Raw genomic sequence first — 12,907 nt, forward strand, 5'->3', positions numbered from 1 at the left:
CTTTCTTTTTGGTTTTTTAAAGAGGTTTCTTCCTGCCTTCGTTAATAGACTGGTCAGCTTGGGTAAATTGTCTGTTTTCCTATAGCAGTTTTGGAATTCCATCTCACTGATCAGTTACTATATTTTCTTAGATCCCAGGCGCAAAGGATGAAGATGATTATGCTCCTTAGTTCAGGACACACGGTGGTGGCTGCTCTGAGCAAGGCTCTGCCTGTCTTTCATTATTTCCTCTCTTTATCTCACTCCCATTCCCTTCTCCACTTCCAGCAGGCACACTCTAAGGAGTTTAGTATGTGTCCTTTTATCCCATCTTCTCTCTGCATATTTAAAAAAGGCTATGTCTTTGAAAACTATGCAATGCTCTTGTGGGGGGATTAAAAATAACTTTAAGTGTGGCTTGGCTCACTCAAAATCCATTCCATCCTCCTTCTAGTTGAAAAGTTTGGAAAGCTAGAAGTTATACTTCTCAGATTCCCTTGCAAGTTGGGCTCTGGATAGAAATGAGATACACTCAAGAGAGTTGGCGGCAGTGAGCAGAGGCCACCTCCCCACCGCTGTTACTGGTGGCATATGAGGTTATGGAGCCATGAGTGTTTAGAGACACTGTGGATTGGCAGTCACATTCTAGTTTCTAGTCACCAGTTTAGTAGGTGTGAGAAGTAGTGGGAGCGGCAGAGTTGAAGCTTCCTGATGCCTGGATGGTAGGTAGGAAGGAAAGCCACTGGATTCCATATACTAATGTTTCCACCAGTTCTCCAGCCGAGGGGTTGTGGCGAGGAGACAGGGACAAATGGGGGAAAGCACCAGAAGAGAGCAGGAAACTATTCTGAATGTTTTTACATAAAAATATAAAGTACATTTCTGGGAGGTCATATTGTTGGTGGGTACACCGTGATTCTCTAGTGTTTAGTATTTCCAAGCCTGCTGTGTTCAGGAAATGAATTTGAGATGAGCCATAGAGTTAAAAGTCAAAATTAAATATCTAAAGCTCGTAGAATTAAAAGCAGGGTAACATACTCCTGATTCTGGGGTAGGAGAGATTTCTCAGAGAACACAAAGGCCTTAACAATAAAAGAAAATCTATATAGGATATTGGATTTCATAAAAATAAAAAAAACTATGTTCATCAAATATAATCATAAGAAAGTGAGGGCTGGCCCCGTGGCTTAGCGGTTAAGTGCGCGCGCTCCGCTACTGGCGGCCCGGGTTCGGATCCCGGGCGCGCACCGACCACCGCTTCTCCGGCCATGCTGAGGCTGCGTCCCACATACAGCAACTAGAAGGATGTGCAACTATGACATACAACTATCTACCGGGGCTTTGGGGAAAAAAAGGAGGATGCTTGGCAATAGATGTTAGCTCAGAACCAGTCTTCCTCAGCAAAAACGAGGAGGATTAGCATGGATGTTAGCTCAGGGCTGATCTTCCTCACAAAAAAAAAAAAGAAAGAAAAAAAAGAAGAAAGTGAAAAGGCAAGCCAGACTGGGAGAAGTTATTTGCAGCCATTTATCTAACAAGTGATTCAAATTCTGAATATAAAAAACTTTAGACACCCATAATAAAAAGTCAAGCCACCAGTGAAAGGAATCAGGGCTCTTTGGAGAAGTGGCTGTATCTAGGACTGGGGCAGGAAATATACAAGATCAGCCTGGAGCATCTTGCAGTGCCAGAAAATACTAAAGAAAAAAACCAACTCAACCAACAAAAAAAACCTTCCACGGTGATGGGGGTATGTCAAAGGGATACAGAAGCCAACTGAAAGAACTCACAATGGCCGAAACTGGAACAATTTGGGCGACAAAATAAATAAAATGGTATTGAGTTATATCCCCAAAGTATAAAATAAATATCCATGAGTCCATACTGATAGAAATAAATAAGTAAGGAAAATAGACAAATGTCCCATGCAGAAGTATCCCAAATAACTTATGTAGATACTCTACCCTCCTTGAGAGTAGGATACTCAGAGTGACCTCCTTCCCAAGAGACGGTATAGAAATGGGGTAAAAAGATTAACTTTACAGTGCAGAAATCTAACAAACACCAACTCAGCCAGATGATCAAGATTAACATCAACATGGATAAGTCATGTGGATAGTACACACCCGTGGTACGAAGTGGTGAGAATGGCATTTTGCACCCCCCCACCCCAAACTCCAGGCTAATCGTGAGAAAAACATCAGGTAAATTTCAGTTGAGGGACATTCTACAAAATACCTGACCAGTATTCCTGAGAATTTTCAAGGTCATCAATAACAAGGAAAGCCTGAGAAAATGTGACGGTCTCAAGGGGAGCATAAGGAGACATAATAGCTAAATGTAAGGGGATATCCTGGAGGGAATCCTGGAACAGAAAAAGGGCATTAGGTAAAAACTAAGGAGTTCTGAATAAAAGAGGGACTTTAGTCAATAATACTGTATTCATTCATTAATTATGACAAATGTACCGTTCCAATGTAAGATGCTAATAATAGGGGAAACAGGATGTGGGGTTTATGGAAATCCTCCGTATGGTCTACTCAAAACTTTTCTGTAAATCTAAATCTATTCTAATACTATAAAAAGTTTATGTGAAAAGTAAAAGCAAAATGTCGTGCCAATTAAAAGTGCACAAACTCTTGAACAGGGTCTCTTCACTAAAGAAGATTTCTTTATGGTGAAAAGGCATAAGAGAAGACATCATTACTCATTAGGGAAACACGCACTTAAAATACTATGATATACCATTACACACCCACCAGAACGGGTAAAATTTAAGAGACAGAGAACACCACGTGCTGACAAGAATGTGTAGCAACTGTATCTCCTGTTGCTGGTGAGAGTGTAGAATAGTGCACCATCCTGGAAAACCGGTAGTTTCTAATAAGGTTAAAAATATAAATACGCCATGACCTGGCAATTCCACCACTAGGTTTATACTCAGAAGAGATGAATGCACAAGCCCACAAAAAGACTCGTGCAAGAATATCCATAGCAGCCTTATTCACCATAGCCCAAACTGGAAATATCCCAATTGCCCATCAACTGTAGTGTATTCACACATTGAAACAGCACTCATCAGTAATACCGAACTGATCTACTGATACACACAACAGAATGGCTGCATCTCAAAAGCATTATGTTACATGAAAAGAAAAGAAAAAGAAAAAAGAAGCCAGGCACAAAAAGCATATTCATTTCTGGGAAGTTCAAGAACAGCCAAAACTGGGGCCCGCCTGGTGGTGTAGTGGTTAAAGGGCGCGCCCTCCTGCTTTGGCGGCCTGGGGTGGGCGGGTTCGGATCCCGGGCGCGCACCGAAGCCCCGCTTGTCAAGCCATGCTGTGGCGGAGTCCCATGTAAGAGTAGAGGAAGATGGGCACGGATGTTAGCCCAGGGCCAATCTTCCTCAGCAAAGAGAGGAGGATTGGCATCAGATGTTAGCTCAGGGCTAATCTTCCTCACACACACGCACAAAGAAAACAGGCAAAAATGATCTATGGAGACAGAAATCAGAATACGGATTGCCTAAGCGCGGATGGTGTGAAGACTGACGGGAAAGGAGGTCTAAATCTTTGGAGTGACGCCAATATTCTATAACTTGACCTAGGTAGTGGCTACTTTTATTAAAATTCCCTGAGTTGTGCGCCTAAGGTGAAGTATACTTCTGTCATATTACTGTTAGCCAAAAAGTTGCAGGAGGGGGACGTTATCAAGTTTAGATTTTATTACATTTTATTTAAAGGATCCAGTTGGAGTGCGAACTGTCGTTTCCTGTCATTTGGTCTAAAAAGGCCCCACTGATGTTTGAAATATCTCAACCAGAAAAATGGGGGCGGAAGTGGAAACATGCCAATACAAGGCGGCACCTTCTCCGATAGGTCCGGTGCATGTTCGGACTCGGAGCAAGTTCAGCGTTTCTCTAGAACGCTCACGGTGTGCGCGCCGTGGGGTTTCCTTTCTGTTCTCGGCGCGGAGAGCTCCGGAGCCGCAGGTAACTGCTCTCTCGCCGCAGGTAAACAGCGAGGCTGATGCAGAGATTTTTAACTCCCGCCATAAAGTGACCGGATACCCCCGTGACTCGGATTGGAACCAAAGGTGCTGCAGGCACAACGCAGAGTAGTAAACACTGCGGGGTCGCCCAGAGCCAGCGGCCTGCTGGCAGCTGCTGTGCTTTCTCGAGGTCGTTTTGACGTAAAAGCTTTCGTAATATTTTGCTGCTTTATTTTAGAGAGCCACAGGTCTTCGCGTTTTTCGTTCTTTCCTGTTCTCTCTCTGTTTTTCCCCTCCTTTCCTCCTCATTCTGCTAGGATAACAAAAACGCTTCTCATCTCCGCAGGGTCTGGCCCTTGCCTCTGCACAGGCCTCCTAGGAGGTCTTGCTGACCCGGTAGTCGCCTCCACTGCTTCTTTCCCTCTGCTTCGCGCTTGCCTTTTGGCCCCATCCCTTTTCCCGCCCCCGGGTCCCCACCGGCCCCACCGACCGCACTGAGCACACGAACGCAGCGGAGCTGGGCGCGGGGAGCTCAAGCGTGCAGACGGTGCGCTGTAGGCCTTTTCTGTGCCCCACCCCCACCCCCACCCCCACGGAATGCTGCACAATTAACTAGAAAAAAAGACCTTTTAAGAAGAAATTTAGCTGTGAGAAACGTTTCATTCTTTCCATTCTCAGGGTTCTTCATGGGACTAAAAGCTAAAGACGATGTATGAATTCAACAAGACCTAATAGAGCCCTGGTGAGTGCCAGACCCTGTTCTCGGCCAGGGGGCCCACGGGCGACCATCGACACGACGCCTGCCCTCACGGAGCTCGCGTGCTGGACCCAAGAATCCGAAGAAGGAAGCGGCAGCACCCCACTGGCCCCGAAGGCCTCTCGGAAGGGTGGGCAAACGCTCGTTCTCTGACCGCTCTATGTCCTTCCCACTCGTTCCAGCCCGCGCATCCGTCCCGGGCCTGGGGAGAGCTGGCGACGAAGGGCGGTCGGGTGAAGGCGAGGCGAGGGGAAGAGCCATCCCGGGAGCCCACGGGGCGTTTAGGGATCCTTGGGCCCCACTCGGCTCAGGCCCGGGAGGGTCGCGCCCCGGGCGACTCCGGAGGTGCTGCCTTCTGAATCGAGTCATGGGCAAGGAGGGAGGGAGAGGCCGTTCCGCTGCCCTTCTGCCTTCGGAATCACCCAACGCACAGGTTTCCCACGAGAGGAACAACACGATTCATTATGGTAATCTCTCTGGTTTTCCGAGGCTTTGGAACTTGCGGTTTTCCTGCAAGGCGGGCGGCAGAGCCCAGAGGTTAGTAGGTGCTCACTCCCTAACAAGGCCAGGCGAGTCAGTCTCCTGCGTCTCTGTGGCGCAATCGGTTAGCGCGTTCGGCTGTTAACTGAACGGTTGGTGGTTCGAGCCCACCCAGGGACGTAGAGTGGGTGTGGTTTTTAACTGAGCCTCCTCTGTTTCCTGCTCTTGGTCACCTGTGGATTCCCTCATATAAAATTTACCCTCCTGTGTTCTGGGTCCTATCCACCTCACGTCTAATACCCGTCAGGAGCCATCCCACGTCCCCAACCCGATTCTCACACAACATCTGCTGGGATGTCCCGTTTATACGGAAATTAGAGGAATTTCTGAAACAGAGACCTAGGAACGCGGGTTCTGGTGTGGTGGGATGAAATCTTTATTCTGCCCTTTATAGGCTTGGAAGAGTAAGTCGAACTTCTGTTCCTTCAATGTCTCTCTGTGTGTGTGTGTGTGTGTGTGTGTGTGTGTGTGTGTGTCTAATTTTCTAGACATGCTTGCATTCATTTTTCAAAATGCTTACTTTGGGAAGATTGAGTTTCTCAAGTGTGCTTACTTTTAAAACTAAGACTATTTTTTAGAGCATTTCAGGTTCAGAGCAAAATTGGAGGGTGTTTTGAGAGGTTCGGTGGATTCGATCGGAGACATAAAAGAAACTTTCCACTCCAAACAAATGGACTGAAGGTATATTTTATTATACACAGGAGAGTAAAGGCGATAGTCCGCAAACTGATCCGAATAGGTCAAATAATTAAAGGGAAAAACACCAGATCGATCAGAAAGGGAAACACCAGATCAACTGAGATAGCAGCAGATTCGAATAGGTCATATAATGAGAGGGAAAAACATCAGATTGATCGGAAAGGGAAACACCAAATCGACTGAAGGGAAATGACACAAATCAACCGGAAAGAGAAACACCAGGTTGACCGAAAAGAAAACACATCAGATCGGTTACTCACAACATCCACACCCCACTGCCAGGGAGAGTCCCTTCAGTCGACTCGGCTAGGCAGGACTCCGATCATCAGAGGTCCTGGGCAAGGCGTGCCCTCCACAGGTGAGACTCTCACCAGGCCTCAGTTTCCAGCAGTTTATATAGCATCAGTAATTTCCAGAGTAAGCAGTTACAGAGTTTGCAGAGCAAGCATTTAGTGTTCCCATGCACAAATGGTTATCAGTGTCATCCGTGCGTTGAGCCCCCTGGCTATCGTCCCAGCCCAGCAGTTGTGTATGTGCATTGTTCTCCCTGGTTATCGTCCCAGCCCAGCACATTGGCCAGTCCGTCCCGAACTACGATGCCCAAAGAGCCTTGAAGTGTTCCAATTTGCAACTCTCTCCATGGGAGAAGGGCCAGTTCCCACCACACAGAAAGCCGCTTTATATTTCTTTGTGTGCTGGTGGCTGTAGGTCAACGGAATGGCCAAACATGGCTGTACTCATTTCAAGACAGAGGGGAAGGTACAGAGATTTCTCATATGCTCCCTGTCCCCCTCCCATATGCATAGCCTCCCTCTTCATAAACATCCCTACCAGAGCGGTACAGTCGTTACAGTTGGTGAATCTACATTGACACATCATAATCTCCCAAAGTCCATAGTTTACATTGCAGTTCACTCCTGGTGTTTTACATTCCATGGGTTTGGACAAACATATAATGGCATGTATCCACCATTATAGTATCATACAGAGTATTTTCACTGCCCTAAAAATCCTTCCTGCTCCGCCCATTCATCCCCCTCCCTGCACCTCTGACAACCACTGATGTTTTTCCTCTCTCCATGGTTTTGCCTTTTCCAGAATGTTGTAGAGTTGGAATTATACAGTATGGAGCCTTTTCGCCTTGGCCTCTGTCACTTAGTAATACGCATTGAAGATGCCTCCATGTCTTTTCATGGCTCGGTAGCTCCTTTCTTTTTAGTGCTGAATAATATCCCATTGTCTGGGTGTACCACTGTTTATTTATCCATGCAACTGTTGGAAAACATCTTCATTGCTTCTAAGTTTTGGCAATTATGAATAAAGCTGCTATAAACGTCCGTGTGCAAGTTTTTGCGTGGGCATAACTTTTCAACTCCTGTGGATAAATAGCAAGGAGTGTGATTGCTGGATCATATGTTACGAATATATTTAGTTTTGTAAGAAACTGCCAAACTGTCTTCCAAAGTGGCTGTACCACTTTGCATTCCCACCAGCAATGAATGAGAGTTCCTGTTGCTCCACATCCTTGCCAGGATTTGGTGTTGATGTGCCACAATTTTTTCATCTGTAATGTGAGGCCAGCAAAAGTGTCCTATCCCCAGGACGTGCCTGGATTTGGTAATGGCTCTATCAACAATGTTGTGATCAGTGGAATCATCATCATAGTCATCCTCTGCATTATTTTTGACAAAGACATTTCTTCCATAGTTTGTGCGTTATTTATTTAACCTTTTTCATATTGCTTTTTAAGTTAAGTTGGTTTCATGGTTTTATGATTACAAATCATGCTGCAACCCTCATTCTTGTTCACATATCTTTGGCTACTTATGCAGGTATTTCCATAGTGTGGACAGCTGGCGGTGCAATTGCTACATTGTGGTGTTTATATGCTCCTAATTTTAGTAAATCCTGCAAATTTGCCTTCCAGAGAGGGGGTACCAAATTATTGTCCAATTTCTTTTCCAACTCTATCAATGTCCCTTTCTTCATTATTTGCCAACACAACAATCTTTCTGTACATCTATCCACGATATTCTAAGAAGGGGGGTGGTGCTCTCCTGACTTAACTAAGGGGGAGGTACGACAGAAGGGGGTTTGAACATTACACAGAGATATTCTATTGCATATGTTGGACAGCAAATGGCGGTTGACAGGGATCCATTCCCTGTTAGGTAGTAGATGACAGCTAATCTGGTCTGTGAGTCTTTTCTGATTGCCTTTTGTGCTGAGGATTCCGGTATTTCTTGGTACTGGAGACAGTAGCAATGAGAAGTTGTTCACCTCTTGTGTCTCCATGGAGAGAACATTATGGGCCCAATCAATCGTTGCCAATTTCTGCGAAAAGTGGAGTATCCATATTAAGGATGCTCTGAATGCACACGATTCCTCCACAGGAACTCTTGGCTTTAATAAATTGCTACACTTAAACGGAGTCTTAGTGCGGGAAGAAAACTGAATTTCTAACCTGCGAGGAGCCACTTTCTTTGATTGGTATACTCAAGTTTCTAAATAGCTAAAAATTTTTTCTTTAATATCTTTTAAAGATTGTTTAAATTAGACTACAGAAAAGAGAGGAAAGACATTTATATCATTACAAACAAGCAATTACGTCAGCAACATGAACAATTCTGACAACTATACAAATCAAGATTTAATACTTTCCAGAACCATAAGCAAATTCAGCCCTTAATAAAATCATGAAAAGCAATGACTTCATGCATAGATACGTATGCTGGTAAAGACGATATCTTGTGTGACTCAAAAGGATATCATGGAATTACTCCGATTTTTAGCAATGAGAGTCCTTCAAGGACCTCATGTTGCTACATTATTTCTTTTTGTTTCCCTCACCAGTAAGCGTTGTTAATAGATATCATTGCCTCTGTTTCCACCTTAAATAATGTTACTTGCCACAATTAGTTCCTTTAGAATGCCCAGCAGGTTGATGGAACCTTTCCTTTTTATAAATATATTTTCTCAGAAGCAAATCAACATATTTTCTCTTCCTCTGGAGGGAATAGACAAATTAGGTCTCTAAAAATTTAAAGGCATTACTGCCCAGATTAGTTTAAGGACAGTAATAATCACTTATATAAATTTATATATAAATTTAAAATAAGAGAATTAAGAATTGCTAGAAAAAATGTTTTACTACTTATGCTTTAAATGTGCTATTTCCTTCACAAAAAAATTTGTTGCCGAATTTGTAACATGGAAAAATAAAAGATTTAGCCGTAGATTAAGCTAATGGTCTTGATTGCTTGGTACAAAAAAAGAAAATAAATCAAGTTAACAACAGAGAAGAATCATAGTACTTTTAAACAATTTAAATAATTTAAGTATTTAATATATAATGGCATTGAAAAAGTTTATCTCATGTTGATTTTTTATTTATCAAAGTGACTCAGAAAAATTAGAATGGTTTAATAATTTTTGTCTAAAAACTATTACATATTTTCTTTCAGATTTTCTCGTAACGTAGGAAATACTGGTAGCATAATATTCTAGTATATTCAAGTCTTGGGTTTATTTTGGCTTGAAAATCGTAACTAAGTTGGACTTCCTACATTTCCCATACTGGTTGTACTGGTCAAATAAGCAAACATTACTTCCAATAAGTATTTCAGCTGATAAAATTTTAAAGTTGTATGTTCAAGCCAATTAAATATACCAGACGATATCTTTAAAAGGGGATAAATTCTTATAATTCTAGAAACCTCAGGACTCAATTATTCCATTTGCAATTTGGGGGAAATATTTTTAGGTGTCTTCTAATATATGATTCCATGTATACCAATATATGATTCCAACATCCTCCTGTACCAATATGTATCAGCTTAATTTATGATTTCAAGATCCATAGTTAACTTTAAAACTTTGACTAACATTAAATTGATTTAGTTAATGAATAATCTTTAATTGCTGCAAATTCTCTCTCTCTTTCTCTCTCTCTCTCTCTCTCTTTCCTGTTTGCCCTAATCTCCTGATACACTGGCTGACAACAAGAACATCACTTTACTTGGGGAGTGCTGTTGTTTGCTGAGTTCACATAGATTTCTATATTTTGTGGGTAGGTGGCTGGTGCTGTGGATATCCTTATGTGTTCTCTTGACTCTCTGCAAAAGTTCATAGAGTGGTTGGCTTTTTTCAGTGTTCTGACATTTCAAAAACGTATACCTTGGTGTTGTGCACTGCACAGCTTCTCAAACTGCCACCTTCATTTCTTGTTCCACATGGATTATTCGCATGGTACTTGCTTTTTTATCACAGCAACCACCAAAATCCAGCTTTGCAAACAAATGATATCATTGAAAAATACGTAGTGTAATCTAATATGGTGAATTTTACTGTATGTAACTATCACCTCATAAACCTGACCAAAAAAAAAAAAAAAAAAAAAAAAAGACTGACAATTCCAAATGTTGACCGTATGGGGAGCACTGGAAACTGTCATTCCTTTCTGGTAAGAGTATACATAAGTTCAACAATGTTGGAAAAATTTTTGTAACTGTCAGCAAATGGTCGTACATACACAGTTGTGTGCTGTGGCCCAGAAATTCTACTTTTAGCTCTATACCTTAGACCTGTGCTGTCCACTATGGTAGCTACAAGCCACATGTAGCCACTGAACACTCGAAATGTTGCTAGTGTCACATGTTGCAATGATAATATTTTTGATATGTGGTAGGTCTCACAGAATATTATTGAGATAGATTTCACCTCTACTTTTGAAAATGTATCTACTAGAAAATTTAAAATTCCTGTGACTGGCATTATATTTCTATTGGAATGGGCTGCCCTAGAGAAATGTGTGAATATGTCCACTGTTGAAACAAATAATCAATAACCAGTCTGTAGATAAGAAAGATAAGGTGAGATTTATCTGAGCCAAGCTGAGGACTAGACCACAAGTGTAGTCTCCACCAGGGAAGAATGCACTCTGGAGAAGTGTGGTTTACAGCATGATTATATATCGTTTCAGAACAAAGAGCGTACATCAAGCGTGATAGGAATAGCTTTTTGTTCAAAGTCACAAGGAGATGTTTCACTGCAGTTTAGCACATACACAGCAGGTCAATCTGACCCTGGTTTCTGGGAAGGAATGCTTGTCTTCAAAGAAGTGCTGGCATTGATTGGCCTCAGAGGAAGGGAGGCATTCATCCCTATCTTCATAGAGTACCTTCTTTGCTTTGGGATAATGTTTAATGTTTAAAGCAGGCATACAGTGCATGTTTGACAGGCCATAAGTCAAGCCACTTTGGGAAAAACAAGTTCAGGCCAAATCAGGTTTTAAAACAAAAATGGCTTCCCCATATGCCTCGATATATGAAAAGTTCTTATTATGCTCATTATTTTCATCACCACCAAAAGACATTTAAAAGAAAGTTCATGCCAGTTCAAAATATCCTAAACTAGAAACAACTCACGTGTCCAAGAATAGTGGAAGAAAGAAATATATTGAGTTATATTCATACGAGGAACACACACAGAAACAAAGAACCACACGAGAAACATGGATAAATTTCACAGACACAACGTGGAGTGAAAGAAGTCAGACCCATGCCCCTCTTCCACAAAAAACCCAGTACATACTTTATGATTCAATTTATGTGAAGGTAAAGGGCAGGAAAAACTAACCTGTATTGATAGGAGTTGGCAGGTGGCAGGGGTGGAGATCACTCTGTGAGCTCTTGCATGGAAAGAGGCAGGAGGAAGATTTCTGGGGTCTGGAAATGCTCTACACCTTAGTCTGGGCGCTACATCAGTAGTTATTCAGGTGGGTTTACACCGGTGAAGGTTTTTGAAGTGTACACTTTTCGTCACTTCTATTTAGCATGCCTCAGTAAAGAAAGTTGAAAGCCACGTGGTTATTGCTAAAGTGATGTTGATACCTATTCTTCTGGTTTGGTCTAGGCTAGGATGCAAAGTAAGCTCAAAATATTTATTATGATATTTTTGCTGTCCTCAGGTTTTTGACTTTCCTTGTTTACGAAGGAAAAGAAAAATTCAATTCCCCATTCCCAGGCGATCTGTGGCTTTTTGTTTCTCCTCTCTTTTCTGTCTCTTTTATAAATCCTGTTTTTGTCTTTGTTTAATGACAACATTCTAATAACTGTTTCCCATTTTTATGAGTAAATCTGTCAGATAACTCAACCAAAGTCTCTTATTTACTACTACTATTTAAATATAATTTTCATGTTAACATCTGTATACACATCATAGCTAGCTTTGAAATATATTCAGGGATGGACAGACTTCCATGGAAAATTTGGCCCTTTAAACAAAGCCAGTTCCCCTTCGGGGTATAGTTACCAAACCCATTGTAATTCTCTCTGTGTCTAAACCTCTTTGCTTCTCCATTCTGGTCCTTGTGTCTCACCCTCCGCTTCTGGTAGATCTGGGAAACCTCTTGTGCTTTTGCTTTGCTCCAGGATGCTCTTTTGCTCTCAGGAGGGACTTGGGAGTGAAGGGTAATGGCACCCAGATCGAAGCCCCTGAGGTGCCACAGCTTCCCTGGGCCTGACCGTTTGCCCCCCATTGAGGGTCAAGACCTCTCCATCACCATTCAAGTCCTACCTCAAAACTTTTTCCTACTTGTCTTATAAGGTCATTGTTTCTGTGACTTCCATTCTTATACTGTTAGTCTTGTCTGTGCAATAGAGAAATTCGTCTTGCAAAATTCAGTAAAACGCCATTCTTGAGAATCAAACGCAGTGTCCTGGGGATCAGACAAAATTCGACCACTTTCCCGCTATTGCTGACATGACCCTCTTACTCTTACATCACTTAATCCACACAAAGTTTGCATAGCTCTTTGTGGTCTCCCACCAACCGAAGCCTGGATTCACTGACCTGCCCCGCTGCCTTCAAAAACATAGAAACTCCTCAGTGCACAACATTTGGGCCAACACAGTGCTACAGAAATATCAGTCAAACTTGGGA

The 12,907-nt window shown here is 42.5% G+C and overlaps 1 non-coding gene across 1 annotated transcript; it reads left to right on the forward strand.

Annotated features, from left to right (window-relative positions):
* The first annotated feature begins 5,312 nt into the window (after positions 1-5,312).
* On the forward strand, positions 5,313-5,386 carry TRNAN-GUU (transfer RNA asparagine (anticodon GUU)). The gene has a single exon. It is a non-coding gene; the product is annotated as a tRNA-Asn (tRNA).
* Positions 5,387-12,907: the final 7,521 nt, after the last annotated feature.

The sequence above is a fragment of the Diceros bicornis genome, chromosome 4 (assembly GCF_020826845.1).
Source record: "Diceros bicornis minor isolate mBicDic1 chromosome 4, mDicBic1.mat.cur, whole genome shotgun sequence".
NCBI classification, from domain to species: Eukaryota; Metazoa; Chordata; class Mammalia; order Perissodactyla; family Rhinocerotidae; genus Diceros; species Diceros bicornis.